General features: G+C 35.1%; 1 long non-coding RNA gene across 1 annotated transcript; it reads right to left on the reverse strand.

The window, feature by feature from the left end:
* Positions 1-11,475: 11,475 nt before the first annotated feature.
* LOC127865002 (uncharacterized) lies at positions 11,476-16,563 on the reverse strand. Its single transcript, XR_008042443.1, has 3 exons — positions 16,335-16,563; positions 15,662-15,719; positions 11,476-12,273 (listed from the first exon to the last, which is right to left on the reverse strand). It is a non-coding gene; the product is annotated as an uncharacterized LOC127865002 (long non-coding RNA).
* Positions 16,564-16,802: the final 239 nt, after the last annotated feature.

A 16,802-nucleotide genomic window follows, 5' to 3' on the forward strand; every position in this document is an offset into this window, starting at 1 on the left:
GAAGGGACTCTCATTTTCCATCACAAAGGAGGGAGGGGTGGAGTGAAGAGCGGTTGTATATTGTGGGGGTGTGGACATTTATTACAGTATCTTCCAAAAATGCGAAAAAAATGCAAAAAACAAAAATTCGGCGGGGGGGGGGGGGTGAGGGTGGAGGGGGGGATTCTTGGGTACGATGGTAGTACGGTATTTCAAACATAAAATAATATAATAAATATTTGTTTTTTTTTTAACTGTTTGAAAAAAAAAATTGGGGAGGGGGGGGGGGTATAGTGTGAGGGTGTGGTGCTAATTTGTGAGATGATCTTAAAAAAAAAAAAATGGACGGGGGGGGGGGGGAGGGCACGGGGGATGGTTTGGGTGGAGTCTATTGTGGTATGTCAGGTAAGAGTAGTTTTGTCAAACTATCAATCAAATCTAATCATAACTAAAGAAGTTATGGCAATTTTAGCAAAATTTAATAATTTGACCTTGAGAGTCAAGGTCATTCAAAGGTCAAGGTAAAATTCAACTTGCCAGGTACAGTAACCTCATGATAGCATGAAAGTATTTGAAGTTTGAAAGCAATAGCCTTGATACTTAAGAAGTAAAGTGGATCGAAACACAAAATTTAACCATAAATTCAAAGTTACTAAGTCCAAAAAGGGCCATAATTCCGTAAAAATGACAACCAGAGTTATGCATATTGTCCTTTAACAGTACCCTTATGATAGTTTGCGAGTGTTCGAAGTAAGAAAGCAATATCTATGATACTTTAGGGGTAAAGTGGACCAAAACACAAAACTTAACCAAATTTTTAATTTTCTGAGTATAAAGGGCCCATAATTCCGTCCAAATGCCAGTCAGAGTTACATAACTTTGCCTGCACTGTCCCCTTATGATAGTTAATAAATGTTGCAAGTATGAAAGCAATTGCTTTGATACTGTAGGAATAAAGTGAACCTAAACACAAAACTTAACAAAATTTTCAATTTTCTACGTATAAAAAGGGCACATAATTCTGTCAAAATGCCAGTCAGAGTTACATTACTTTGCCTTCACAGTCCCCTTATGATAGTTAGTAAGTGTTGCAAGTATGAAAGCAATAGCTTTGATACTTAAGGAATAAAATGGACCTAAACACAAAACTTAACCAAAATTTTCAATTTTCTAAGTATAACAAGATGCGTTTGTGAAACACAATGTCCCCCTATATGACGTTTGACTTTGAAGGATGACCTTGACCTTGTGAAGGATGACCTGTACCTTTCACCACTCAAAATGTGCAGCTCCATGAGATACACATGCATGTCAAATATCAAGTTGCTATATTCAATATTGCAAAAGTATTCATAAAATAAGCTTTTTGGGCCACATATATTTGACCTCTGACCTTGAAGGATGACCTTGACCTTGACCTTTCACCACTCAAAATGTGCAGCTCCTTGAGATACACATGCATGCCAAATATCAAGTTGCTATATCTTCAATATTGCAAAAGTATTCATAAAATGAGCGATTTTGGCCATACAATCCACTCTCGTTATGTCGACATCGGATATCTCGATATTCTCGATATGTCGAAGTAAGCTCAATGTCCCAACTTTTTTCCTTCTTTATCTATATAAATAAACATCGCATATCTCGATTTTCGTTATGTCGAATAATTCGATATGTCGATATAAAATGTTGTCCCGAGTCCCGATTTTACATGTATTTACTGTGGTTTATCTCGAAGTGCGAATAACTGTCCCAGTGTCGGCAAAAGGTGAGAAAATTTTGCTTTGATACTTCACCGCCCGCTTCGCCCGGCTGCTCCCGATACTGCGCGGTAGGAAATCGATCCGTTGATTGCATCAATGATCACACGTGTGTAATGTCGTTCGCAATTAAAACTTGAGTAACGCAAAACTTAACCAACATTTTCAATTTTCTAAGTATAAAAAGGGCACATAATTCTGTCAAAATGCACGCCAGAGTTATCTAAATTCGCCTGCCCAGTCACCTCATGATAGTAAGTAAGTGTACCAAGTTTGAATGCAATAGCATTGATACTTTCTGAGAAAAGTGGACCTAAACACAAAACTTAACCGGACGCCGACGCCAAGGTGATGACAATAGCTCATAAAAAAAATATTTTATTCTTTTGGGAGGTGGGGGGTGGTGCGGGGGGGGGGGGAGTAGGGGGTGAGAGGGGGTAATAATGTGGGGTGGGGTAATTTATTAGATGTTTTTAAAAAAAATGGGGGGGGGGATGGGGGTGGCGGGTAGGGGGGAATGAGAGGGGGTTATATGGGGTGTGGTAATTTATTAGATGTTTAACAAAAATATTTTTTTTTTGGGGGGTGGGGGGTGTAGGGGGGAGAGGGAGGGGGGGAGAGGGGTAATAATGTGGGGTGGGGTAATTTATGAGATGTTTAAAAAACAATTGGGGGTGGTGGGTGGAGGGGGAAGTGAGAGGGGGGTATAATGTGGGGTGGGGTTATTTATTAGATGTTTAAAAAATGGGGGGGTGTGGGGGGTAAGGGGGGGTGGTAGGGGTGTGGGGGTTAGGGGGTGGGGGTGGGAGGGGGGTTAATGTGGGGTGTGGTAATTTATTTAATGATCTTTAAAAAAAATTGGCGGGGTTGATATCCTCTATTCATTAAACATGAAAGTTTAACTTATTGCATTTGTTTCCCCTGTATATAAGGAAGATATACTAGTGTATTACCTCCCCTGTCCTGCTTATAGTTATATAAATCAACAAAATAAAACATTAACACAATATTTAATATACAAAATATACAAAAAAATCTTATTCTGATAATATTTTTACTGATCCACTTTATTTTACTCAAAGGATGATGTTTCATTGGACTGATAATTATAGATTTAGGATTACAGACCAGTTGCTTCAGTTATAGCAGGTCGGACCTCAAAGACCTCGTGAAGAGGCCGGTAGGACCTGTAAATAAACTCTGATTTAAAAAAAAATTGCTTCAGTTATATTGTTGAGAGTTTGACGCGTATGCATTCTTGAGTTATAATCCAAAAACCATTTTACTATTTCGGGTCACCGTGACCTTGACCTTTGACCTAGTGCCCTCAAAATCAATAGGGGTCATCTGCGAGTCATGATCGATGTACCTATGAAGTTTCATGATCCTAGGCCCAAGCGTTCTTGAGTTATCATCCGAAAACCATTTTACTATTTCGGGTCACCGTGACCTTGACCTTTGACCTAGTGACCTCAAAATCAATAGGGGTCATCTGCGAGTCATGATCAATCTACCTATGAAGTTTCATGATCCTAGGCGTATGCGTTCTTGAGTTATCATACGACAACCACCTGGTGGACGGACCGACCGACCTACCAACCGACCGACCGACCGACTGACCGACCGACATGAGCAAAGCAATATACCCCTCTTCTTCGAAGGGGGGCATAATTAATGTACCACAAATTATAACAAATTTACAATACTTAATCAACATGTTTTTAGAAATGTGTTTGACTAGATTTATTTTTTTCTTTATTTTTAATTTAAATTTATGATTGTTCATTAAGAACAATAATTTTGATTTTTTTAGTCCAGTGTATTCCTTAGTTTAAATACAATGCAAACATTAATTGCTGAATAAAGTCGAAACCCAAAGACTCTAACTTGCCTGGACTGACAACAAAAGTTTTAGCCATCCAGAATTCTATCCAACCGATCTGAATATACTTATGTTTACTAACATAAATCTGCAATAGATTTACATCTCCAGTTGAAGAGTATTCATACTGCCTAATCTCCGTACTACTTTCTTCTTTTGAATCAGTAAGAACAGAATTTATATACTTGACATTTGTAAGTAATCACTATTTTAAAACAGTTACACAAACAATCAAACAATGATATTATGTAAGGAATAACGCTAAGAAACAAAGCAATATATAAGCATTATATGCACATCGCCCAAGTAGTAAACAACACATGTATTACTTTATTTGCTTGTGTTTTAATTTAAGAATGACATGACACATATATACAAAATTGTCTATTCCTATAAGTTGACATATTATAACTGTAACTCTAACTATTATAGTATAACTTTATTTTGTATAATCATAAACTGTGTATTTTGTAAACACTGTATGCTTGCTATGTCCACTTGGGCTTTTGGCCTTCTGGATGGGTTGTTTAATAAACCATATTGTGATGCAGCCGTTCCAGCCATAATATTATAGCATCTACAAAAACGCCAGATTGTCATCTTTTACTCAAATCAATTAAAGATGAGTCAATAACATGTTTGAAATTATTGGGAACCTTTGAAATTATTGGGAACCTTTAATCAAGTGCTCATAATCAAGTAACAGCTTTATGCGACCCTAGGCGCTTTAGAGCCAGGCAAACAAAACAATGTGAAAATTGTGACAGGGACTTAAAAACATATGAGACATTAATCCGACCCCTGCAAATTCGAGCCATCTGACATAAATGTATATGAATATTTAGCACTACAAAAATAGATGCTTTGAGGATAGTCCGAGAAAACCGGAAAAAAGTCGAGCCAAGCAAGTTTGAGCCAACAGGTTTTGACTGTATATTATAATTTTTAGAAAATTACTATTCTGCTAATCTGTGAACAAGTCAAAATTCATAGGTTCTCTTATTACATTTTTATTGTATTTACTATTGCATATTATGTTCATTCTTTCTTTATTTAAATAAATTAAGTTTCCACAATTATATAAGAATTAGTTTTCTAGTTTGGATACTCGTTTACAGTAATTTATAAATATATTGAGACTTCACCACTGTGAAAAAAGTTTAAAATAGCACAAGAGCCATTCAATTTTAAGCGCTCTGAATTCAATCACACATTGCTTACATTAGTACATTTGTATCTCTTAACAACTATTTTTAATTTGCATTAACATGAACACCATTGTCCCAATAACCACTTTTTTAATGTTATTGTTTGTTATACCAAATTTATTCTCATAAGAATGTATAAATACAACCCTTAAACGGACTTAACTTGAGCATCACTCTTGAACAACGTGACTTAATCAATGTGTATAGTGTCTTCCCACATAAGCCAGTGGAGTCCTCATAGGCTAACCTGAAACGACACTTTTTTACTAAGACTTGATTTTTGTTTAGAAACAAGAGATGTGTTCGTCAGAAACAAAATGCCCCCTACTGCGCCGCTTTGAAATAAAATTTCTATTTATCATTTGGCAGATATAGAAATAATCTCCCTTTAAAGCTTATTACTTCCCTTGGATTTTGTTATTCACCTTCAACATTGAAGGATGGCCTTGACCTTTCACCACTCAAAATGTGCTGCTTCATGAGATACACATGCATGCCAAATATCAAGTTCCTATCTTCAATATTGCAAAAGTTATGGCCAATGTTAAAGTTTTCGGACCAACGACAGACAGATGGACTGACAGTTCAACTGCTATATGCCACCCTACTGCGTGTGGGCGGTCTGTAGACAGTAAAAAATGACCAAGTCAGACATCACTGACCAGCAAGGCCTGTGGTTTATCAAAGAGATCATTGCCACAGTTCATCATGTTTCTATGTACATAAGTCCACATGTAAGTAATGAAACCAACCATTCACAAATTAGTACAGGAAAGAAATGATAGTTATATATATCATTTAAAAACAAGAGCTGTCACCATAGGTTGACTTATGCCCCCTATAAACGCTTGATAGAAGTTATGAGCTTTTTTCAAAACCTTATGCAGATTTCGAAACCTAAACGCGGACCCTAAGTTCAAAGTCAAGGTCCAGGGGTCAAAATTTGTGTGCGTATGGAAAGGCCTTGTTCGTATACACATGCATACCAAATATGAAGGTTATATCTCAATGGATATAGAAGTTATGAGCACTTTTCAAAACCTAAACGCAGATTTCGAAACCTAAATGCGAACCCTAAGTTCAAGGTCAAGGTCACAGGGGTAAAAATTTTTGTGCGTATGGTAAGGCCTTGTCCATATACACAAGCATACCAAATATGAAGGTTATATCTCAAGGGACATAGAATTTATGAGCATTTTTCAAAACCTAAACGCAAAGTGTGATGGAAAGGGGGCATAAAAAATCTTTGACAAATCAATCATTTAAGTTATTAATAAACAAAATACAAAATATGTACAGTAACTGAGAAAATAACTTAAATTCTTGATAGGGTAATATATAATCTGAGATTTATAATTATATAAATTACTTCCCTTGAAAATAATTGCCTCTGTCAAATCTCTATTTTTAGTAGCAATTAATAATAAACCACTACCGTGATTGTAGATTCCCAGGTTACCTTAACGTACCTAAGATACTTGTCTGCCAAAAAGTGTCATTGTGTGCTTGGCTTGACCATAAAATGTCATTTAGATTATGCTTCAGTTGTATGGTTTCATATGATTATATATAATAATTATCTCCCTTTAAAGCTTATTACTTCCCCTGGATTTGTATTTTCGACCGTAAACCTTGAAGAATGACCTTGACCTTTTACCATGATTTGTTTGTCAGAAACACAATTCCCCCTACTGCGCCGCTTTGATATATTTAAAAAAAATATTTTATTTGGCAGGTCAGATAATTATCTCCATTAAAGCTTATTACTTTCCTTGGATTTGTATTTTCGACCCTAGACCTTGAAGGATTATCTTGACCTTGAACTTTTAACTCAAACTGTGCAGCTCCATGAGATACACTTGCATGCCAAATATCAAGTTGCTATCTTCAATATTGCAAAAGTTTTGGCCAATGTTAAAGTTTTTTTCAGACGGACGGAGAGACTGACATACTGACTGACTGACTGACGGACAGTTCAACAGCTATATGCCACCCTACCGGGGGCATACAAATTCCCTTTCAACGAAAATTTCCTCAAAAACGGAAAGTATCATCTGTGTGCCTACTGCACAGATCTGTAGATGGCATTTAACATGCATTAAGCACCCTTTTCCCAGAACGAGGCTCACCTGGTATTATCTTGTACAACTCGTTAACAGATGGTAGGGGGACTTACTTTGAGCCTCATTCTTAGAAAACAGGTCTTTATAAATTGTGCACTTAGTTTTGTCCTAGATTAGCCTGTACAGCCACACAGGCTTATAAGGTTCAACACTTTCCGCTAGACAGATTTTTTTTAAAGAAGAGACTTCCTATATAAGAAAAATTCCGTAAATACGGAAAGTATCGTCCCTGATTTGCCTGTACAGACTACACAGGCTAATCTGGGACCACACTTTACACACATGCATTTAGTCCCTGTACAGATTACACAGGCTAATCTGGGACCACACTTTACACACATGCATTTAGTCCCATTATCCCAGAGGGAGGCACATATGTTTCTTGAAAAAACACTCAACAACAGACTGTAAGCAGACTTAACTTAAGTTTGTGGAATGAGGCCGGAGTCCTTCTAATAGGGAATATTCTTGGTGTTTCTTCAATGGAAATTTAAGGCAGTTGTTTGGGAAAAATACATTGTTTTAGGATTGTAAATGGGGTCGATTTCAGACCCCAATTTTGACAAATAACAGCAACACTATAGACAATCCCAGAAATCAAAACCTCCCGGATTACCCGCCCCTGAATACTCTCGCGCACCTCCAAAACGGTACTGAAGAAATAAACATGGACCTTTATATGTGTGTATAGGTCCCTACGCAAAACAAGGAAACGAAATGGGTTTATCAAATATATTTTAGGATTTAAAGAGTTTCTGTTATCGATCTGACAACCAGATAATAGTTCGTGTTTTTTTTAAATTAATATAAATTACGTAATTAGTAGAAATAAGGTTCATCTGCATTCGTTTAAGAGTAATAACACACAGCATGGACATGGACATATTTGTGTAGGTCCCTGGCATGAATAAGGTTTTGATTGTCATTTAACATGTTATTTAAAGGTGACGCGTGATATCTTATCTAAATTTCGATATCAACACATGTGCAGACATGTGGTGTCACGGGCAAACCCATAAACGCGTTTAATCCACACTTGGAACATCGCCTCCCATTGAGCGAATTCGTTCGCGCCTTTATCGCTGATGTTTTTTTTCAAGAGATGTATGTTGCTGTCATTTATAATCCGTAATTTAAGAAAAATCAATCACTTATTTTGAGCGTGTTTTTATTTTTTAAGCGTAAATTTTGACCGTTTTACGAACATTTAATAAAGACGTACGTTTAGGAAATCTAGAGAACACAATTGGAACTATTTAAGTTTATTTAAGGCTCATTATTTTTCATGTTGAACATTTCAATTGTGAATTAAGATGTTATTAAGAAAATTTAATAATATTTCAGGCAACATGTAAAACGTTATATAAATAATAATATAAGAAAGTTGTAGACAAAAGCTGTCCTTTTCAATAAAAAAAGTATGACATATCCTGACATCTTACACAGTTTTGCAAGCGAATAACTCCGAAACTTGTTCATTTAAATCACAAAATTCATTTTTGGCTAGTTATTTTTGTATTAGCTTGAGAGCGATTTTTAAATAAAAGATTGCTCAAAACCACTTTAGTTTTAGACTAAACTAGATACATTATTTTAATAAAAAAAATCTCTACCTAAAAATCTTACAGAGTTTCTATAAAGATTTACGAAACAATTTTAGAATCACAAACTTCATTTCGGCTATAGATTTGTATATTACCTTTAAAATGACACTTACAAGAGAAATATTAATAGCGAAATGGTAACTGTTTAGACAAACAAAGAGATGTATTATTCAATTAAAGAAGTCGTCCTAAGTCTTTAATCTTACATGTACAACGTTTCTTAATGAATATCTCCGGAAAGTATAGAAAGTACGACATTTAATAAGAAATAATATAGGCTTAAACAAAGACAGATATCAATTTAATTGTCTACATCGATCTTAAATCTATCTAATTAATATCAAAGATCTATCCAAAAAATATGGTCTGAATGGATGTTTCCAATCTTTATATATTGATAGATCTTTGTTAATATCTCCGGCACTATTTACGCTAAAATCACAACGTTTACTTCACACTTTAGATATTTCTATACCTTTATAATTATGCTTGAATAATTATATTCCATAAAGAAATAATTAAATTTTATAAAAAGGCATTATGCTGAAAGGTATGCTTAAAAATGCCAACTTGGCCTTAAACATTATATTGATTTACGATGTGATACATATCGAAACTTGGTTTCATGTTTCACTTGTTTTCAATCCTAATGTGCGAAGTCATAAAGTACTGTTTATTGGAATAAAGCGGGCGTGCACTATGATATCGTTGTAATCTGTCATATTCTTCAGTACCGTTTTCAATCGCGGGTTACGTAATAGCCAACATGGCGGCGCCCATATTATCGATTCTGGGATTGTCTATATACATACTAAAAACTCTACATCTCCTTGCAAACAGGCTCTATACAACCAAGGCATTCCAAGCTTAATTAAATATCTCACACTTTTTTAAAAACTCAAGGTCTGCATTGGAATGACATAAATTCTCGAGGTGTTGTGTTAATGAGGTTTCTTATGAATAAGTTGGGAAGCATCGAGCTGAAAAAGGTTTTTAGTTATTGATCCTCAAGTAAAAGAAGTTGTGTTTTTAAAAGGATATACATAAGAAAAGACACCATTTTACCTTCTGTGAAATCATATCATTCTTGTCCTCTTCATTTTTAACATTCTTGATACACAATTAACACTGTAAAATCATTATTAATTGTGAGACATTATTTTTTGTTGATTTTAAGAGTCGACTGATCCACAAATGTATCACAACACACCGGAAAATAACTGACATAAAAACCTATTTATTTTTCCCATTTGAAAAATCCATGCATTAACTGCTGTGTCCATAAACGGGTTTTTTTACGACGACATTTCATATGGACAAATATCAATGACTTTGTAATATACAAACAATTAAAGAGGATATTTTTCCTAATGTAAATTCAAACTGCTCTTTACAACCTCATCTTTTTTTGCATTCTTAATAAACAGGAATTACACAAGTGGGCGCTTTACTGGTGTATTTATGGGTCTGTTAAACAGACCCATACCCAAAGCATTTTATTTGTTGTATCAATATGTTATACCCAAAAAACTTAATTTTGAAATTTTTGGGTTTTAAAACCGCGAAAAATACATAGTAAAGTACAGTTCATAGCAATGTGTAATACTTTTTTTTAACAAGAGATGTGTTTGTTAGAAACACAATGCCCCTACTGCGCCGCTTTGATTATATATTTTTGATTTTGATTATACCCCCTTACAAATATTACTTCCCTTGTAAAAATGATCTGTACTTGCCAAATGATAAATATAAAGTATCTCCCTTTTAAGCGTGTTACCGGTACTTCCATTGGATTTGTTTGTTTTTACCTTTTATCTTCAAGGATGACTTTGACCTTTCACCACTTAAATTTTGTGACTCTATGAGATACACATGCATGCCAAATATCACATTATGATTTTTAATATTGCAAAAGTTATGGCCTATATTAATGTTTTCAGAGGGACGGACTGACAGACAGTTCAACTGCCATTTTGCCACCCTACCGGGGGCATAAAAATAAATTTAAAAAAACAGGCATGACTTCAGTAATTTTAAGTGCGAGACTTTCCCCCTTAATAGTTTTGACTACAACAACTTTCATTGTGAACCTTTACAACTTTAAATGTGAGAATTAACAACTTTAAATGTAAGACTACATAATTTTAAATGTGATACTCGGCAACTTTAACTGTAAAACAATACAACTTTTAACATGACACTGAACAACTTAAAATATGAGACTGTACACATTTAAATGTGCACAACTATTACGCGAGACTAAACAACTTTAAATGTTAGACAATACAACAAGTCATAAGAAACAATACTGTAAGTATATGAGTACTTGATCAAACACGTATTGCCTATGGATTAGACAGAAATGCAAAAACAGATGAAAGTCTATGGTGAATTAAGTATATGATACTCTGTCTTGCTACCAGGGGCCATTATACTAGTAATTATAGCCTATTATGGTTAAATCTATTATATGTACGTGATATTGAATCGATACTAGTTGATGTCTACATTTTATGCCATTGTTTTTGTAAGACAGACCTTAGATGTAAAGTTTAGTCACTGGCGTTGAAAGTGTGTGCATAAAGATATGAAAGCAGTATAGTGATTTTGTCTTTGCAAACATCCGGTTTCTAATTTAAATAAAAATCATATTAGATCATAATCAGTTATACGTGAACACAAATACTTATAAATTTAGAATTTTTGATTTGTATTTTAATTGTACTAAGTTTCAACATATAGGGCTTTATAAGGATAGTGACTCATTGTTGCAATCTATCAAACACTTGTTTTGGCAAATATTGCATTGTAAATTTTAACCAGTAAATATTTATAAAAAAAATAGACTTTTTGAGGAATGGGGCTGAATTTAGGCCCAATCTTTGACAAAATTAATAACACTGTAAGGTCTCACCTGAAGCTCAGAAGCTGAGCTGATCTGCTGGCCTCGCGGATATTATTAAGGGCCGAGTTTAAGTTCTGATTAACTTCGGGTTGAGTCGAAGGGCGTACTGTACCATACAACAAAACTGTTGTCACGTTTTTAAGCCTTCTTTAGTCTCAATTCAATGTGATGCTCTTTGGGCTCGGAGTGCAAAACCGTACGTGTTGACTTTTTAGCAATTTGTTTTCAATAATGTGGGGAATTCGCGTCTGAGGCACACCACATGAATATATTGTGCGCTGAGGATAGTCCGTAACGCTTCTACTGTCCTAACTATCTACAGCAGATATACTTCTGAATGAATCGTTTCGATTGTTCCTTGATTTGCTCCCGTTCCTCGCTGAATATATAGCTGTCTTATAAAGAATTAAACAAATTATTCAACGTTTAATTCTTTGTGAGATTCTTCGTGATGTCCACAGCGAGAACTAACTGTTTGCGTTAACTGTTAGCGTTACCATAAGTACTGCTATAACGTCTCGCTTCTGTAACACTCATCCCACTCTGGCACTAGAGCTTAACAAAACTACTCGGGCTTGCTTGGGAAAATCTCAACACAGACATTTCAGCTGTTCATAACAGCGCGTGAAAACTTGACGTGCTGAGGATTTATTGCAGAACAGACTTGTGTTATGATGCTGACCCTTTGTGGTCGGAGGTCCAGTGGGAGGAGCTAGGGATCAGGGAAGGCAAAGGATCATTTAGTATTGGGGCTCCTGCAGGCCGGACTGGTGCTGTTGCTTGGCCAACTGGATATCAATGCTGGTGCTCACCTGAAAACAACAACACTAGAGTGGGGGATATGAACTTGTAACACATTTTTATATTACAATGTATAATACACTACATATATGCCTCTTGATTGGATGTGAAGGTTTTCAACAGCAAAACATAATTATCTGAATTTCTAATTTGGAATTTAATTGGTGCCTTGTCCTAAATAGCAATTAGTGAAAATTAATGCAATTAAACCATTTCGTATTAAAACATTAAAAGTGTTGGCTAATGCTTTAATAACCTGTAAATTCATAATAATTATTCTTACTTTACTTTCAGTGTAATTGTATAAGCCAAATTGCCGCTCATCAATATTAGAAGCTTTCGTCCCATTTTGGCATGTAAAATCCACATAAGCAAATCAGGGAGGACACTTTCTGACGATACTGGATTTTCACAAAAGAAGATACTTATTTTCAACAAAACAGACCTTTAAAGAGGTAATTGTTGTCCCTAAGTAGCATGTGCGGACTGCACAGGCTAATCTGGGACTACAATCTAAGCACATGCATTAAGCCCTTTTTTTCACAGCGTGGCTCATTGATGTTTTTAGCCAGTTTTTCCTGCATAACAACAAAAACAAAAGGAAAATCATCTTGATGCAATCCGCTAAAGAACTTCCAAGATTTGGCTCCATACGAATGGATGGATGAAAATACGGACGGACGGACAACGCCAAAACAATATCCCTCCACCTATGGCGGGGGATAATAATAAATGGGAGGCAACAACTTCATATTTATGTATTCCCAAAGTAACAAAAACACACACACCATTTTTACCATGCCTTTACAGGTCTTTGGTGTTAAACTCTGTTTAAATTCACACTAGACAACAATTCCAAAGTAAACCATCATGTCATAAAAGTTGTAAGACATATTACAAATTAATAAATATGAAACAATTTAATGGCAACAACTCACTGCTGGTACATATTGACAGTTCTCTCCCTTGTTAGTGTAAGCTAAATTTATTAAAGGCAACAATATACTTAATGATTTCCCTATATAATTCAATGTAAACGCGACAACTTAAAGAGAAAATAAATGCAACATTTTGAACATAGAGACCACCATAACGATACTTTTTCTGAAAGTTCATTCTAAGCTCAATCGATTTAAGCAATAAAAAAGATATGTCATGTTAAACCAAACATTTACTTTACTCAAATCAAACTCTACTTCTTTTGCGCCTTAAATTTTGCGGCCATTTTCTAGTGCAATGTAACTGTTTTCAGGTCAAACTTGTACTTTAGTCTCTAACTTTATCATATGTCAGGGATTAAATACTGAGCACCTTTTCTTTCCCTTCCAATATATCCAAGAGATAAAGTCAGAACACCAGTCTAAAGTGTAAAACATGGCTTCAGTAAAATATGATTTTTTTAGTCAGTACAGCCCTACATGAAACGATTATTTAGTATAATGTAACCTATAAGACAACCTGAACTGTTTAAAACGCAAAATATATGCACTTCCTTATCATTTTTCATCTATCCTCAATGTGCATGCCAAACTTCAGATTGATCCTTTACGTAAAAATGCTTGAACAATGAAAATTATTATAATAATGCCTGATAAGACATATGGCTTCCATTGTCGGTGCTTAAATTTATAAAGGGCTTTCAAGAGCAAATAATATTAACTTATATAACAGAATACAGTAAATATACTGTAAACTTCTTTTATGCTATATCGAAGAATAAATATAATATTATTAAAACATGTTTGGGCTTCTTTCAGTGCGAATTTGTGAGTTTAGATGTGCTCAATACGAGATTCTGTACTTTTTATTATCCCCTGCCATAGGCGGAGGGATACTGTTTTGCGTTGTCTGTCAGTCCTTCCGTCCGTCCGTCTTTCCGTCCGTCCGCCAGTCTGTCCGGAGCCATATCTTGTAAGTGCTTTGGCGGATTTCATTGAAACTTGGTATGAGTATGCATATGGATAAGAGGATGATCCACGCCAAATGGCATTGTACACCATCAGTTAATAATAGAGTTATGGCCCTTTGTATCTTGAAAATGCTTTTTGTGTGTCCGGAGCCATATTTTTGAAGTGCTTTGGCCGATTTTATTGAAATATGAAATGAGAATATATATGGATAAGAGGATGATGCACGCCAAATGGCAATGTACACCATCTGTTCATAACGGAGTTTTGGCCCTTTGTATCTTGAAACATTGTTGTTTTGAGTGTCAAATATAATACTTTTGTGTCCAGAAGCATATTGGCGTGTGCTATCAATTCAACGAATTTGCTTGTTTTAATTATTTTCCCATACAAATTTTCCAATTTAATTACTTTTCTTTACACTTTTCAATACTCGTTAATTCCATGAAACAAAACGCATTTATTCCATGAAACTAACAAGAACGCATAATATCCTGTGAAAAAATGGTGGTTTTATGTAAATCATGCTCCTTTGTGACAGGGCCTGTTTTGACTAAAAAAAAACACTGTATACTCAATGAAAACTTAACACCTCCTCGCAATAAGACTCTATACGGCATTAGATGGAATAGATTCCAATCAAATAGGCTTAATTAAATATCTTACAGCTTTACAAAAACTCAAGGCCTGCATGGGGATGACAGAAATTATTGCGGTGTTGTGTTTCTGAGGTGTCTGTATCGGTAAGTTATAAAGCATCGAGCTGGAAAAGGGTTTGAGTTATTGATCATCAAGTAAAATAAGTTGTACTGAAAACACGATATACACAAGAATAGACGCCATTTTACCTTCTGTGAAATCATATCATATCATTCTCGTACACTTCACTTATTTATACACTGCAAAAACACTATTATTCGCGGGACATTATTTTTTATTGATTTTAAGGGTTAAACGATCCACAAATTAAATACAAACACACTGGAAAATAACTTACACAAATTCCATATTTATTGTTTCCAAACTGAGAAAGTCATGCATTAACTACCACGTCCATGAAAGTCTTTTTTTAACCACGAAATAACATGCGGACGAATATATATGATTTTACAATAAACAAACAATTTAAAAGGATATTTTACCTTATGTAAATTCATACCATTCTTTTCCACCTCATCTTAATAAACAGGAAATACACAAGCAGTACTTTTCCTTGAGTATTCATGGGTCTGTTAAACGAACCCATACCCAAAGCGTGTTATATGCTGTTCCTTATGAAAATTATATCTAAATTATGTTTCAATTAGATCTAACAAAGTTTATAACTATTATAATAGGATTTTATTCCTATAATTTGAAGTATAATTAAAACTTATATTAAATGTGTTTTTCCCAAATCAATGGACTTTTAGCACAAAACAAATTCAAAATCCCAAAATTGCATTTTTTCCCAAAGTGGCCAAGAAAAGGCCTGACAAAGCGTCTCTTTTACCTTCTGTGTCATGCTTGTCCCCCACATCCTCAGCATCGTTGTCCCGACCCAGCAGCAACTAAAGCAGCAGAATAGCTTGATGTATTTCTTGTATGTATATTTAGGACTCACACACACTGATATAAATTTAATAACAATCAATAAGACATGTTCAACATCATAAAATATGGCAAATTAATAAATCTCACATCAAGTGTAACCTTTCTGTAAACGATGCGTAAAATATCAATATATACTCCTCCAAAGATAACTTAAACAATTTCATATTTTATTAAAAAAGTATTCATCCATATACATTTCTTACATGGCATGGTGTTTATAGAAATGAAAGTCTAAAAATAGCCTCAGTTGTTATGTACATGTGCATATATGAGGAAATATTAAATTTTCAGTTGAAAAGCTTTGTTTTTTCATGCAAAGTTTACAAGAACTAAATGTTAGAACCATAATGACACAAACGTTATGACAACATAACATAATATGCATTACATCTTATGTTCCAACAAAAACCCTCACATTGTGTAATCAGATAACATAATGTGCACATAAATTATTTGTATCTTTAACTACACACTTAATGTTGCATTGTAACATCACACACTACTATGTTGGTATGCTTAACAACACATTTTCATTTACATACTAATCACTAATTACAACAACTAATACATACATGTACACACTATTCCACTCTGATCACCAGGATGGTGTCGTACCACTTCTGTCCCACAATGATGGATGATGTGGTGCTGCTGTAGCAGACTGACCATGGCAACCTCACTCCATCCTTCTTAGTAGCAAGATTAGCCAGCTTACTCTCTCCCTCCCAGCCCACCTGTAGTACAGTGTGGGGCTGGCATCCACAGACCAGCACCTGGCCTGCAGGGGTCACATGTAGACCCACTGGGCGCCATAGTGCTGGGGGTGTGTATCTAGCCAGGAGTGTGCCATCCCTGGCCAGGGTGAGAAGCTGGTTCCCGTAGCTGATGATGTACAGCCTGTCCCCTGTGGGACTCACAGCACACTTCCATACTGCAAAACAGAGTAACATCAAGATATTGAATTACTGTAAATATTAAATAATCTTATTAAACATACTGCAGTGATATTGTATTACACATATGTTGTTATAAAGAGGCCT

Source organism: Dreissena polymorpha, chromosome 1 (assembly GCF_020536995.1).
Source record: "Dreissena polymorpha isolate Duluth1 chromosome 1, UMN_Dpol_1.0, whole genome shotgun sequence".
In the NCBI taxonomy this organism is placed as follows: domain Eukaryota; kingdom Metazoa; phylum Mollusca; class Bivalvia; order Myida; family Dreissenidae; genus Dreissena; species Dreissena polymorpha.